Below are 13541 nucleotides of genomic sequence, written 5' to 3'. Positions count from 1 at the left end.
CATTTTGAATGCTCCATTCATGCTGCCTTGAAATTCCCTAAATAACAGTTTTAGGACTGGTCTCTAGTCACTGTAGGCAGGGCTCTGGGAAGGGAACGAGTGTGCTCTATATCAACAGGGTGCTTTCATAGCCTGGGTAGGAGCTCCACCTGAGACGCTCTAGAGCTAAAAGGAAACTTGACGTGAGTCCTTTCCTCAAGGTAAAGCCTTGAATATCCTGCCGAAGCGGAAGCTTGGAGCAGAGTCCTTGAAGCATTAGCTTTAGGTCTGTTTTCTTTTAAGGTTAGGAAGCTTTCAGGACACCGAGGACCTCGCGTGGGCCCCCTATTCCTTGCAAGAACACCTAGTACCAGCAGGCTCCACTAGGAAGCTTGGAGCAGAGTCCGTGAGGCCTAACTTTAGGTCTGCTTTCTTTTAGCGTTAGTAAGCTTTCAGGTCACCAGGACCTCGCGAGGGCAGGCACCCTATTCCCTGCAAGAACATCGAGTACCGGCAGGCTCCCCTGGGCTCCTAAGAAACATCCAGGCCCGGAAACCTTTCCGAGTCACTCTGTGTATGCTGAGTGTAGGGCAACACACTGCACTCTTCCTTGGGAGACCTAGGTTTCCTCAGCACTCCAACAGCTCCAGGAAATCTGTTCTCTTACATCCTACATGTCATTCAAATCTGCCTCATTGTCCTAGGCTGAGCGGTACTGAGAAACCAAAACTGCTTCGCACTCCTTCTACAGAGTCTTACCTTAAGACCCCATACTTACAGGAGAAAGTCAGCTTGCATTCCGGCTGTAACCAAAGCACAGTTCTTCCTCTTACACTGCAGGGTTTTAGAAGAAGCTAAGCCCCGATAGCTTACCTAGAGCGTTCCTTGGGAGAGGCCGTTTGCTACACGGCGAACTCCGTGCCAAGAAAACGTTATTCAGGGAAGGGACCAGTGTGTAGCTAGAGTGTATATTTACTTGGAAGAAATCACAAGGAGGTAGGCCGCGTGTTCGCTGGAAACGGGGCCTGATGGCACAGGCCTTGCTTTCCCATTTTAAATGCTCCATTCATGCTGCCTTGAAATTCCCTAAATAACAGTTTTAGGACGGGTCTCTAGTCACTGTAGGAAGGGAACGAGTGTTGTCTATATCAACAGGGTGCTTTCATAGCCTGGGTAGGAGCTCCACCTGAGACGCTCTAGAGCTAAAAGGAAACTTGACGTGAGTCCTTTCCTCAAGGTAAAGCCTTGAATAGCCTGCCGAATCGGAAGCTTGGAGCAGAGTTCTTGAGGCCTACTTTAGGTCTGCTTTCTTTTAACGTTAGTAAGCTTTCAGGTCACCAGGACCTGGCGTGGGCACCCTATTCCCTGCAAGAACACCGAGTTCCAGCAGGCTCCACTAGGCTGCAAAGAAACATCCAGGCCCGGAAACCTTTCCAAGTCACTCTGTGTATGCTGAGTGTAGGGCAACACACTGCACTCTTCCTTGGGAGACCTAGGTTTCCTCAGCACTCCGACAGCTCCAGGAAATCTGTTCTCTTACATCCTACATGTCATGCAAATCTGCCTCATTGCCCTAGGCTGAGCGGCACTGAGAAACCAAAACTGCTTCGCACTCCTTCTACGGAGTCATACCTTAAGACCCCATACTTACTGGAGAAAGTCATCTTGCGTTCCTGCTGTAAACAATGCACAGTTCTTCCTCTTACACTGCAGGGTTTTACAAGAAGCAAAGCCCCGATAGCTTACCTAGAGCGTTCCTTGAGAGAGGCCGTTTGCTACACGGCGAACTCCGTGCCAAGAAAACGTTGTTCAGGGAAGGGACCAGTGTGTAGCTAGAGTGTATATTTACTTGGAAGAAATCACAAGGAGGTAGGCCGCGTGTTCGCTGGAAACGGGGCCTGATGGCACAGGCCTTGCTTTCCCATTTTGAATGCTCCATTCATGCTGCCTTGAAATTCCCTAAATAACAGTTTTAGGACGGGTCTCTAGTCACTGTAGGCAGGGCTCTGGGAAGGGAACGAGTGTTCTCTATATCAACAGGGTGCTTTCATAGCCTGGTTGGGAGCTCCTCCTGAGACGCTCTAGATCTAAAAGGAAACTTGACGTGAATCCTTTCCTCAAGATAAAGCCTTGAATAGCCTGCCGAAGCGGAAGCTTGGAGCAGAGTCCTTGAGGCCTAACTTTAGGTCTGCTTTCTTTTAACGTTAGTAAGCTTTCAGGTCACCAGGACCTGGCGTGGGCACCCTATTCCCTGCAAGAACACCTAGTACCAGCAGGCTCCACTAGGAAGCTTGGAGCAGAGTCCGTGAGGCCTAACTTTAGGTCTGCTTTCTTTTAACGTTAGTAAGCTTTCAGGTCACCAGGACCTCGCGAAGGCACGTATTCCCTGCAAGAACACCGAGTACCGGCAGGCTCCCCTGTGCTGCTAAGAAACATCCAGGCCCGGAAACCTTTCCCAGTCACTCTTTGTATGCTGAATGTAGGGCAACACACTGCACTTTTCCTTGGTAGACCTAGGTATCCTCAGCACTCCAACAGCTCCAGGAAATCTGTTCTCTTACATCCTACATATCATGCAAATCTGCCTCATTGCCCTAGGCTGAGCGGCACTGAGAAAGCAAAACTGCTTCGCACTCCTTCTACAGAGTCATACCTTAAGACCCCATACTTACTGGAGAAAGTCATCTTGCGTTCCAGCTGTAAACAAAGCACAGTTTTCCTCTAACACTGCAGGGTTTTACAAGAAACAAAGCCCCGATAGCTTACCTAGAGCATTCCTTTGGAGAGGCCGTTTGCTACTCGGCGAAGTCCGTGCCACGAAAACGTTATTCAAGGAAGGGACCAGTGTGTAGCTAGAGTGTATATTTACTTGGAAGAAATCACAAGGAGGTAGGCCACGTGTTCGCTGGAAACGGGGACTGATGGCACTGGCACAGGCCTTGCTTTCCCATTTTAAATGCTCCATTCATGCTGCCTTGAAATTCCCTAAATAACAGTTTTAGGACGGGTCTCTAGTCACTGTAGGAAGGGAACGAGTGTTGTCTATATCAACAGGGTGCTTTCATAGCCTGGGTAGGAGCTCCACCTGAGACGCTCTAGAGCTAAAAGGAAACTTGACGTGAGTCCTTTCCTCAAGGTAAAGCCTTGAATAGCCTGCCGAAGCGGAAGCTTGGAGCAGAGTCCTTGAAGCATTAGCTTTAGAGCTGTTTACTTTTAAGGTTAGTAAGCTTTCAGTACACCGAGGACCTCAAGTGGGGACCCTTTTCCTTGCAAGAACACCTAGTGCCAGCAGTCTCCACTAGGCTGCTAAGAAACATCCAGGCCCGGAAAACTTTCCCAGTCACTCTGTGTATGCTGAGTGTAGGGCAACACACTGCACTCTTCCTTGGGAGACCTAGGTTTCCTCAACACTCCAACAGCTCCAGGAAATCTGTTCTCTTACCTCCTAGGTGTCATGCAAATCTGCCTCATTGCCCTAGGCTGAGCGGCTCTGAGAAACCAAAACTGCTTCCCATTCTTTCTACAGAGTCATACCTTAAGACCCCATACTTACAGGAGAAAGTCAGCTTGCGTTCCTGCTGTAAACAAAGCACAGTTCTTCCTCTTACACTGCAGGGTTTTACAAGAAGCAAAGCCACGATAGCTTACCTAGAGCGTTCCTAGAGAGAGGCAGTTGGCTACACAGCGAACGCCGTGCCAAGAAAACTTTATTCAGGCAAGGGACCAGTGTGTAGCTATATGTTTATTTACTTGGAAGAAATCACAAGGAGGTAGGCCGCTTGTTCGCTGGAAACGGGGCCTGATGGCACAGGCCTTTCTTTCCCATTTTGAATGCTCCATTCATGCTGCCTTGAAATTCCCTAAATAACAGTTTTAGGACTGGTCTCTAGTCACTGTAGGCAGGGCTCTGGGAAGGGAACGAGTGTGCTCTATATCAACAGGGTGCTTTCATAGCCTGGGTAGGAGCTCCACCTGAGACGCTCTAGAGCTAAAAGGAAACTTGACGTGAGTCCTTTCCTCAAGGTAAAGCCTTGAATATCCTGCCGAAGCGGAAGCTTGGAGCAGAGTCCTTGAAGCATTAGCTTTAGGTCTGTTTTCTTTTAAGGTTAGGAAGCTTTCAGGACACCGAGGACCTCGCGTGGGCCCCCTATTCCTTGCAAGAACACCTAGTACCAGCAGGCTCCACTAGGAAGCTTGGAGCAGAGTCCGTGAGGCCTAACTTTAGGTCTGCTTTCTTTTAGCGTTAGTAAGCTTTCAGGTCACCAGGACCTCGCGAGGGCAGGCACCCTATTCCCTGCAAGAACATCGAGTACCGGCAGGCTCCCCTGGGCTCCTAAGAAACATCCAGGCCCGGACACCTTTCCGAGTCACTCTGTGTATGCTGAGTGTAGGGCAACACACTGCACTCTTCCTTGGGAGACCTAGGTTTCCTCAGCACTCCAACAGCTCCAGGAAATCTGTTCTCTTACATCCTACATGTCATTCAAATCTGCCTCATTGTCCTAGGCTGAGCGGTACTGAGAAACCAAAACTGCTTCGCACTCCTTCTACAGAGTCTTACCTTAAGACCCCATACTTACAGGAGAAAGTCAGCTTGCATTCCGGCTGTAACCAAAGCACAGTTCTTCCTCTTACACTGCAGGGTTTTAGAAGAAGCTAAGCCCCGATAGCTTACCTAGAGCGTTCCTTGGGAGAGGCCGTTTGCTACACGGCGAACTCCGTGCCAAGAAAACGTTATTCAGGGAAGGGACCAGTGTGTAGCTAGAGTGTATATTTACTTGGAAGAAATCACAAGGAGGTAGGCCGCGTGTTCGCTGGAAACGGGGCCTGATGGCACAGGCCTTGCTTTCCCATTTTAAATGCTCCATTCATGCTGCCTTGAAATTCCCTAAATAACAGTTTTAGGACGGGTCTCTAGTCACTGTAGGAAGGGAACGAGTGTTGTCTATATCAACAGGGTGCTTTCATAGCCTGGGTAGGAGCTCCACCTGAGACGCTCTAGAGCTAAAAGGAAACTTGACGTGAGTCCTTTCCTCAAGGTAAAGCCTTGAATAGCCTGCCGAATCGGAAGCTTGGAGCAGAGTTCTTGAGGCCTACTTTAGGTCTGCTTTCTTTTAACGTTAGTAAGCTTTCAGGTCACCAGGACCTGGCGTGGGCACCCTATTCCCTGCAAGAACACCGAGTTCCAGCAGGCTCCACTAGGCTGCAAAGAAACATCCAGGCCCGGAAACCTTTCCAAGTCACTCTGTGTATGCTGAGTGTAGGGCAACACACTGCACTCTTCCTTGGGAGACCTAGGTTTCCTCAGCACTCCGACAGCTCCAGGAAATCTGTTCTCTTACATCCTACATGTCATGCAAATCTGCCTCATTGCCCTAGGCTGAGCGGCACTGAGAAACCAAAACTGCTTCGCACTCCTTCTACGGAGTCATACCTTAAGACCCCATACTTACTGGAGAAAGTCATCTTGCGTTCCTGCTGTAAACAATGCACAGTTCTTCCTCTTACACTGCAGGGTTTTACAAGAAGCAAAGCCCCGATAGCTTACCTAGAGCGTTCCTTGAGAGAGGCCGTTTGCTACACGGCGAACTCCGTGCCAAGAAAACGTTGTTCAGGGAAGGGACCAGTGTGTAGCTAGAGTGTATATTTACTTGGAAGAAATCACAAGGAGGTAGGCCGCGTGTTCGCTGGAAACGGGGCCTGATGGCACAGGCCTTGCTTTCCCATTTTGAATGCTCCATTCATGCTGCCTTGAAATTCCCTAAATAACAGTTTTAGGACGGGTCTCTAGTCACTGTAGGCAGGGCTCTGGGAAGGGAACGAGTGTTCTCTATATCAACAGGGTGCTTTCATAGCCTGGTTGGGAGCTCCTCCTGAGACGCTCTAGATCTAAAAGGAAACTTGACGTGAATCCTTTCCTCAAGATAAAGCCTTGAATAGCCTGCCGAAGCGGAAGCTTGGAGCAGAGTCCTTGAGGCCTAACTTTAGGTCTGCTTTCTTTTAACGTTAGTAAGCTTTCAGGTCACCAGGACCTGGCGTGGGCACCCTATTCCCTGCAAGAACACCTAGTACCAGCAGGCTCCACTAGGAAGCTTGGAGCAGAGTCCGTGAGGCCTAACTTTAGGTCTGCTTTCTTTTAACGTTAGTAAGCTTTCAGGTCACCAGGACCTCGCGAAGGCACGTATTCCCTGCAAGAACACCGAGTACCGGCAGGCTCCCCTGTGCTGCTAAGAAACATCCAGGCCCGGAAACCTTTCCCAGTCACTCTTTGTATGCTGAATGTAGGGCAACACACTGCACTTTTCCTTGGTAGACCTAGGTATCCTCAGCACTCCAACAGCTCCAGGAAATCTGTTCTCTTACATCCTACATATCATGCAAATCTGCCTCATTGCCCTAGGCTGAGCGGCACTGAGAAAGCAAAACTGCTTCGCACTCCTTCTACAGAGTCATACCTTAAGACCCCATACTTACTGGAGAAAGTCATCTTGCGTTCCAGCTGTAAACAAAGCACAGTTTTCCTCTAACACTGCAGGGTTTTACAAGAAACAAAGCCCCGATAGCTTACCTAGAGCATTCCTTTGGAGAGGCCGTTTGCTACTCGGCGAAGTCCGTGCCACGAAAACGTTATTCAAGGAAGGGACCAGTGTGTAGCTAGAGTGTATATTTACTTGGAAGAAATCACAAGGAGGTAGGCCACGTGTTCGCTGGAAACGGGGACTGATGGCACTGGCACAGGCCTTGCTTTCCCATTTTGAATGCTCCATTCATGCTGCCTTGAAATTCCCTAAATAACAGTTTTAGGACGGGTCTCTAGTCATTGTACGCAGGGCTCTGGGAAGGGAACGAGTGTTCTCTATATCAACAGGGTGCTTTCATAGCCTGGGTGGGAGCTCCTCCTGAGACGCTCTAGATCTAAAAGGAAACTTGACGTGAGTCCTTTCCTCAAGGTAAAGCCCTGAATAGCCTGCCGAAGCGGAAGCTTGGAGCAGAGTCCTTGAAGCATTAGCTTTAGAGCTGTTTTCTTTTAAGGTTAGTAAGCTTTCAGTACACCGAGGACCTCAAGTGGGGACCCTTTTCCTTGCAAGAACACCTAGTGCCAGCAGCCTCCACTAGGCTGCTAAGAAACATCCAGGCCCGGAAAACTTTCCCAGTCACTCTGTGTATGCTGAGTGTAGGGCAACACACTGCACTCTTCCTTGGGAGACCTAGGTTTCCTCAACACTCCAACAGCTCCAGGAAATCTGTTCTCTTACCTCCTAGGTGTCATGCAAATCTGCCTCATTGCCCTAGGCTGAGCGGCTCTGAGAAACCAAAACTGCTTCCCATTCTTTCTACAGAGTCATACCTTAAGACCCCATACTTACAGGAGAAAGTCAGCTTGCGTTCCTGCTGTAAACAAAGCACAGTTCTTCCTCTTACACTGCAGGGTTTTACAAGAAGCAAAGCCACGATAGCTTACCTAGAGCGTTCCTAGAGAGAGGCAGTTGGCTACACAGCGAACGCCGTGCCAAGAAAACTTTATTCAGGCAAGGGACCAGTGTGTAGCTATATGTTTATTTACTTGGAAGAAATCACAAGGAGGTAGGCCGCTTGTTCGCTGGAAACGGGGCCTGATGGCACAGGCCTTTCTTTCCCATTTTGAATGCTCCATTCATGCTGCCTTGAAATTCCCTAAATAACAGTTTTAGGACTGGTCTCTAGTCACTGTAGGCAGGGCTCTGGGAAGGGAACGAGTGTGCTCTATATCAACAGGGTGCTTTCATAGCCTGGGTAGGAGCTCCACCTGAGACGCTCTAGAGCTAAAAGGAAACTTGACGTGAGTCCTTTCCTCAAGGTAAAGCCTTGAATAGCCTGCCGAAGCGGAAGCTTGGAGCAGAGTCCTTGAAGCATTAGCTTTAGGTCTGTTTTCTTTTAAGGTTAGGAAGCTTTCAGGACACCGAGGACCTCGCGTGGGCCCCCTATTCCTTGCAAGAACACCTAGTACCAGCAGGCTCCACTAGGAAGCTTGGAGCAGAGTCCGTGAGGCCTAACTTTAGGTCTGCTTTCTTTTAGCGTTAGTAAGCTTTCAGGTCACCAGGACCTCGCGAGGGCAGGCACCCTATTCCCTGCAAGAACATCGAGTACCGGCAGGCTCCCCTGGGCTCCTAAGAAACATCCAGGCCCGGAAACGTTTCCGAGTCACTCTGTGTATGCTGAGTGTAGGGCAACACACTGCACTCTTCCTTGGGAGACCTAGGTTTCCTCAGCACTCCAACAGCTCCAGGAAATCTGTTCTCTTACATCCTACATGTCATTCAAATCTGCCTCATTGTCCTAGGCTGAGCGGTACTGAGAAACCAAAACTGCTTCGCACTCCTTCTACAGAGTCTTACCTTAAGACCCCATACTTACAGGAGAAAGTCAGCTTGCGTTCCGGCTGTAACCAAAGCACAGTTCTTCCTCTTACACTGCAGGGTTTTAGAAGAAGCTAAGCCCCGATAGCTTACCTAGAGCGTTCCTTGGGAGAGGCCGTTTGCTACACGGCGAACTCCGTGCCAAGAAAACGTTATTCAGGGAAGGGACCAGTGTGTAGCTAGAGTGTATATTTACTTGGAAGAAATCACAAGGAGGTAGGCCGCGTGTTCGCTGGAAACGGGGCCTGATGGCACAGGCCTTGCTTTCCCATTTTAAATGCTCCATTCATGCTGCCTTGAAATTCCCTAAATAACAGTTTTAGGACGGGTCTCTAGTCACTGTAGGAAGGGAACGAGTGTTGTCTATATCAACAGGGTGCTTTCATAGCCTGGGTAGGAGCTCCACCTGAGACGCTCTAGAGCTAAAAGGAAACTTGACGTGAGTCCTTTCCTCAAGGTAAAGCCTTGAATAGCCTGCCGAAGCGGAAGCTTGGAGCAGAGTCCTTGAAGCATTAGCTTTAGAGCTGTTTTCTTTTAAGGTTAGTAAGCTTTCAGTACACCGAGGACCTCAAGTGGGGACCCTTTTCCTTGCAAGAACACCTAGTGCCAGCAGTCTCCACTAGGCTGCTAAGAAACATCCAGGCCCGGAAAACTTTCCCAGTCACTCTGTGTATGCTGAGTGTAGGGCAACACACTGCACTCTTCCTTGGGAGACCTAGGTTTCCTCAACACTCCAACAGCTCCAGGAAATCTGTTCTCTTACCTCCTAGGTGTCATGCAAATCTGCCTCATTGCCCTAGGCTGAGCGGCTCTGAGAAACCAAAACTGCTTCCCATTCTTTCTACAGAGTCATACCTTAAGACCCCATACTTACAGGCGAAAGTCAGCTTGCGTTCCTGCTGTAAACAAAGCACAGTTCTTCCTCTTACACTGCAGGGTTTTACAAGAAGCAAAGCCACGATAGCTTACCTAGAGCGTTCCTAGAGAGAGGCAGTTGGCTACACAGCGAACGCCGTGCCAAGAAAACTTTATTCAGGCAAGGGACCAGTGTGTAGCTATATGTTTATTTACTTGGAAGAAATCACAAGGAGGTAGGCCGCTTGTTCGCTGGAAACGGGGCCTGATGGCACAGGCCTTTCTTTCCCATTTTGAATGCTCCATTCATGCTGCCTTGAAATTCCCTAAATAACAGTTTTAGGACTGGTCTCTAGTCACTGTAGGCAGGGCTCTGGGAAGGGAACGAGTGTGCTCTATATCAACAGGGTGCTTTCATAGCCTGGGTAGGAGCTCCACCTGAGACGCTCTAGAGCTAAAAGGAAACTTGACGTGAGTCCTTTCCTCAAGGTACAGCCTTGAATAGCCTGCCGAAGCGGAAGCTTGGAGCAGAGTCCTTGAAGCATTAGCTTTAGGTCTGTTTTCTTTTAAGGTTAGGAAGCTTTCAGGACACCGAGGACCTCGCGTGGGCCCCCTATTCCTTGCAAGAACACCTAGTACCAGCAGGCTCCACTAGGAAGCTTGGAGCAGAGTCCGTGAGGCCTAACTTTAGGTCTGCTTTCTTTTAGCGTTAGTAAGCTTTCAGGTCACCAGGACCTCGCGAGGGCAGGCACCCTATTCCCTGCAAGAACATCGAGTACCGGCAGGCTCCCCTGGGCTCCTAAGAAACATCCAGGCCCGGAAACCTTTCCGAGTCACTCTGTGTATGCTGAGTGTAGGGCAACACACTGCACTCTTCCTTGGGAGACCTAGGTTTCCTCAGCACTCCAACAGCTCCAGGAAATCTGTTCTCTTACATCCTACATGTCATTCAAATCTGCCTCATTGTCCTAGGCTGAGCGGTACTGAGAAACCAAAACTGCTTCGCACTCCTTCTACAGAGTCTTACCTTAAGACCCCATACTTACAGGAGAAAGTCAGCTTGCGTTCCGGCTGTAACCAAAGCACAGTTCTTCCTCTTACACTACAGGGTTTTAGAAGAAGCTAAGCCCCGATAGCTTACCTAGAGCGTTCCTTGGGAGAGGCCGTTTGCTACACGGCGAACTCCGTGCCAAGAAAACGTTATTCAGGGAAGGGACCAGTGTGTAGCTAGAGTGTATATTTACTTGGAAGAAATCACAAGGAGGTAGGCCGCGTGTTCGCTGGAAAAGGGGCCTGATGGCACAGGCCTTGCTTTCCCATTTTAAATGCTCCATTCATGCTGCCTTGAAATTCCCTAAATAACAGTTTTAGGACGGGTCTCTAGTCACTGTAGGCAGGGCTCTGGGAAGGGAACGAGTGTTGTCTATATCAACAGGGTGCTTTCATAGCCTGGGTAGGAGCTCCACCTGAGACGCTCTAGAGCTAAAAGTAAACTTGACGTGAGTCCTTTCCTCAAGGTAAAGCCTTGAATAGCCTGCCGAATCGGAAGCTTGGAGCAGAGTTGTTGAGGCCTACTTTAGGTCTGCTTTCTTTTAACGTTAGTAAGCTTTCAGGTCACCAGGACCTGGCGTGGGCACCCTATTCCCTGCAAGAACACCGAGTTCCAGCAGGCTCCAATAGGCTGCAAAGAAACATCCAGGCCCGGAAACCTTTCCGAGTCACTCTGTGTATGCTGAGTGTAGGGCAACACACTGCACTCTTCCTTGGGAGACCTAGGTTTCCTCAGCACTCCAACAGCTCCAGGAAATCTGTTCTCTTACATCCTACATGTCATTCAAATCTGCCTCATTGTCCTAGGCTGAGCGGTACTGAGAAACCAAAACTGCTTCGCACTCCTTCTACAGAGTCTTACCTTAAGACCCCATACTTACAGGAGAAAGTCAGCTTGCGTTCCGGCTGTAACCAAAGCACAGTTCTTCCTCTTACACTGCAGGGTTTTAGAAGAAGCTAAGCCCCGATAGCTTGCCTAGAGCGTTCCTTGGGAGAGGCCGTTTGCTACACGGCGAACTCCGTGCCAAGAAAACGTTATTCAGGGAAGGGACCAGTGTGTAGCTAGAGTGTATATTTACTTGGAAGAAATCACAAGGAGGTAGGCCGCGTGTTCGCTGGAAACGGGGCCTGATGGCACAGGCCTTGCTTTCCCATTTTAAATGCTCCATTCATGCTGCCTTGAAATTCCCTAAATAACAGTTTTAGGACGGGTCTCTAGTCACTGAAGGCAGGGCTCTGGGAAGGGAACGAGTGTTGTCTATATCAACAGGGTGCTTTCATAGCCTGGGTAGGAGCTCCACCTGAGACGCTCTAGAGCTAAAAGGAAACTTGACGTGAGTCCTTTCCTCAAGGTAAAGCCTTGAATAGCCTGCCGAATCGGAAGCTTGGAGCAGAGTTCTTGAGGCCTACTTTAGGTCTGCTTTCTTTTAACGTTAGTAAGCTTTCAGGTCACCAGGACCTGGCGTGGGCACCCTATTCCCTGCAAGAACACCTAGTACCAGCAGGCTCCACTAGGAAGCTTGGAGCAGAGTCCGTGAGGCCTAACTTTAGGTCTGCTTTCTTTTAACGTTAGTAAGCTTTCAGGTCACCAGGACCTCGCAAAGGCACGTATTCCCTGCAAGAACACCGAGTACCGGCAGGCTCCCCTGTGCTGCTAAGAAACATCCAGGCCCGGAAACCTTTCCCAGTCACTCTTTGTATGCTGAATGTAGGGCAACACACTGCACTTTTCCTTGGTAGACCTAGGTATCCTCAGCACTCCAACAGCTCCAGGAAATCTGTTCTCTTACATCCTACATATCATGCAAATCTGCCTCATTGCCCTAGGCTGAGCGGCTCTGAGAAACCAAAACTGCTTCCCATTCTTTCTACAGAGTCATACCTTAAGACCCCATACTTACAGACGAAAGTCAGCTTGCGTTCCTGCTGTAAACAAAGCACAGTTCTTCCTCTTACACTGCAGGGTTTTACAAGAAGCAAAGCCACGATAGCTTACCTAGAGCGTTCCTAGAGAGAGGCAGTTGGCTACACAGCGAACGCCGTGCCAAGAAAACTTTATTCAGGCAAGGGACCAGTGTGTAGCTATATGTTTATTTACTTGGAAGAAATCACAAGGAGGTAGGCCGCTTGTTCGCTGGAAACGGGGCCTGATGGCACAGGCCTTTCTTTCCCATTTTGAATGCTCCATTCATGCTGCCTTGAAATTCCCTAAATAACAGTTTTAGGACTGGTCTCTAGTCACTGTAGGCAGGGCTCTGGGAAGGGAACGAGTGTGCTCTATATCAACAGGGTGCTTTCATAGCCTGGGTAGGAGCTCCACCTGAGACGCTCTAGAGCTAAAAGGAAACTTGACGTGAGTCCTTTCCTCAAGGTAAAGCCTTGAATAGCCTGCCGAAGCGGAAGCTTGGAGCAGAGTCCTTGAAGCATTAGCTTTAGGTCTGTTTTCTTTTAAGGTTAGGAAGCTTTCAGGACACCGAGGACCTCGCGTGGGCCCCCTATTCCTTGCAAGAACACCTAGTACCAGCAGGCTCCACTAGGAAGCTTGGAGCAGAGTCCGTGAGGCCTAACTTTAGGTCTGCTTTCTTTTAGCGTTAGTAAGCTTTCAGGTCACCAGGACCTCGCGAGGGCAGGCACCCTATTCCCTGCAAGAACATCGAGTACCGGCAGGCTCCCCTGGGCTCCTAAGAAACATCCAGGCCCGGACACCTTTCCGAGTCACTCTGTGTATGCTGAGTGTAGGGCAACACACTGCACTCTTCCTTGGGAGACCTAGGTTTCCTCAGCACTCCAACAGCTCCAGGAAATCTGTTCTCTTACATCCTACATGTCATTCAAATCTGCCTCATTGTCCTAGGCTGAGCGGTACTGAGAAACCAAAACTGCTTCACACTCCTTCTACAGAGTCTTACCTTAAGACCCCATACTTACAGGAGAAAGTCAGCTTGCGTTCCGGCTGTAACCAAAGCACAGTTCTTCCTCTTACACTGCAGGGTTTTAGAAGAAGCTAAGCCCCGATAGCTTACCTAGAGCGTTCCTTGGGAGAGGCCGTTTGCTACACGGCGAACTCCGTGCCAAGAAAACGTTATTCAGGGAAGGGACCAGTGTGTAGCTAGAGTGTATATTTACTTGGAAGAAATCACAAGGAGGTAGGCCGCGTGTTCGCTGGAAACGGGGCCTGATGGCACAGGCCTTGCTTTCCCATTTTAAATGCTCCATTCATGCTGCCTTGAAATTCCCTAAATAACAGTTTTAGGACGGGTC

Source organism: Balaenoptera acutorostrata, chromosome 10, assembly GCF_949987535.1.
Source record: "Balaenoptera acutorostrata chromosome 10, mBalAcu1.1, whole genome shotgun sequence".
Taxonomy (NCBI): domain Eukaryota; kingdom Metazoa; phylum Chordata; class Mammalia; order Artiodactyla; family Balaenopteridae; genus Balaenoptera; species Balaenoptera acutorostrata.
Note: the sequence above shows the minus strand (reverse complement) of the source record.